At 41.6% G+C, this 2,217-nt stretch overlaps 1 protein-coding gene across 1 annotated transcript in view; it reads right to left on the bottom strand.

Moving 5' to 3' along the window:
- GLDC (glycine decarboxylase) overlaps positions 1–2,217 on the bottom strand; it is a 74,849-nt gene that overhangs the window by 43,309 nt on the left and 29,323 nt on the right. The gene's annotated exons all lie outside the window — the stretch shown is intronic.

The raw sequence follows: 2,217 nt of genomic DNA, 5'->3' as shown, positions 1-2,217 counted from the left end.
CACTGTGATGACACCTTGGGGTGAGGAAGAGGACAAGAAGAAGATAGCTAGGGCGAGAAACCAAAATGAGTGTCGACTTGGGGGAAAGTGATGGAGGCTTACTTACTGCTTCTTCTCCTCTTGGCCCCATGCCTCAACTGTCTTTTCACCGTAGATCCTGATACTATATAGCCTTCTAACCATATAGTATCATCTTAGGTGACTTGTCCAAACTCAAATCTCAGACTCCTTACCTGCCCAGTCCACTTGATTCTCCCACAGACCCTTCCATCTCATTGGTTCAGTAAATTTTAAATTTCAAAGTTTTTTTTTTTTTTAAATAGCTCTGTACCATCAATGATGCAAAACTGAGAAAATCCCAGTGTAGACCCTATCATGCTCAAGAGGAAAGGGGCAGCCTTTGTAGTAACAATGAGCAAGAAGTAGGAGGCTGGAGTCAAAGACACAGAGTGTTCAAGGAACAACTCAAAAGATATAAGTCATCTTTAAAAAAAACAACAACAACAATAATTTCTAATTTGCAAAGAGAATGACCCTGGAGTTATGAGCAATTGTTTTATGCAACCAATTATGAAAAAGCAATGCCTGAAATGAAATAGATAATAAAGAGTCAGAAGATCTCCAGAATGAGAAGGTGAAAATCAAAGAAGACAGAGTATGGTTATCTCCAGGGCAAACATCACCTGAATAATTGCTGAATAAGATAGAGACCTTTTATAATCCAAGTTAAAACTGAAATATCAGCTATACATGAACTGGAAGAAATAAAAAAAGTACAAACACAACTTTTGTTCACTGTAGACAGCCCAAGTTCCCCTGGAAAATTAGAAAACCCTTCAAGCACTTATGATCAGACACCTCTGGAAGAACATGAGCAGAAAGGACAAGCAGGAGCAGTCAGCTGCAGAGGAAGGGAAAAATGTGTAAACAGAGATTTCAACAAATGGAGGGTAAACTACAGGAAGTGAAGGCATCATATAAAGACCTATTTACTGTCAACAGTAGAAAAGCCCATGACAACTGGCTCCTTTCTATGATACTAGAAGAGCTCTTACTTGAAAAGCAAGAGCCACCTTCATGAGGCAAAAAATAATACAAGAAAACCAACTGAAGAAACTGCTCTAAAGACCAATGCCTATAGAACCAACCAACTGTAAGAAGACCTTATCATCTACTGCCTTTTGGGAGAGGCTTTCTCAAACCTGATGGTACCCTGAGGCAATGCCCTGAGGGAAAAGAACACTGTGTTGCCCGTTGAGGTATCTGTGAGATCTCACTCCTTCTCTGACCCTGAATGAGAGACGGACCCAGAATAGATCATATGCACAGCAGTGGCCCTCCACCTCATCCTAAGAATTGGCTGGATATCAGAAAATACTGCGCCCTCTGACCTGAGCAGCCCTTGGGCAACTTCCAGATAACTTATCTTATCCCATCCATTTCAGGAATGCCTATCATGAGTTCTCAGTAAGAGTACACCATGACCACCACCAGCTCGCCAATCTGGACCATCCCCTCAAGTACAGTCACCTTAAGCATTCTCACTTTGCCTTCTTCACCCCATCCTTGAGGGCTTCCATCTCAGTCCGAAGAGAAGGTATCCAATCACCACCTATAATGAACCTGCTCTATGGATAAGAATGCTAGGGACCCTGAAGTGTGAAGTGTATGCATACACAGAGCACCAGTACCATATACTGTATTTTGGTTCTGACAAGACCACAAGGCCTCTCTACCAATAAGAGCTTAACATTTCTGGCACGCACACTGCTCAGTAGGTGGTGAACTGAGTGAACAAATGAGTAGCTCATTTCTGTAGATTATAAGGCATTCAGGGGGTAGGTCAGGTATGTGATCTACCTGAGCTGTACAGATGTTGCTGGTAGCCTTGTCTCTCCGGATGTGTTGCTCCCTGGTTTGAAGAGCAAGACGATACACTTCTTTTCCAGTGGCATCTCTGGGCCAAGAATAAACATCCTTTTAGCACAGATAATCATAGCACCAGAAGTTGTCATAAATGTACCTGTTTCTTTCCTTCCTAGTTTGAAGTGAATGTAGCAAATTTATCTGGGCACAAGGCCATAAAGAAACAATTCCCAAACTATCCTTTTCTAAATAGGACTACTAATTTTCAGTTTGTACTTTGAGGATTTGAGGCACCGAGATATATATAACAAGGCTGGAAACCTTAAAACGAACTTTTCTAGAAATTACCCA

This window comes from Pteropus vampyrus, unplaced genomic scaffold, assembly GCF_000151845.1.
Source record: "Pteropus vampyrus isolate Shadow unplaced genomic scaffold, Pvam_2.0 Scaffold136, whole genome shotgun sequence".
In the NCBI taxonomy this organism is placed as follows: Eukaryota; Metazoa; Chordata; class Mammalia; order Chiroptera; family Pteropodidae; genus Pteropus; species Pteropus vampyrus.
Note: the sequence above shows the minus strand (reverse complement) of the source record. Positions and strands in the feature narration are given on the sequence as shown.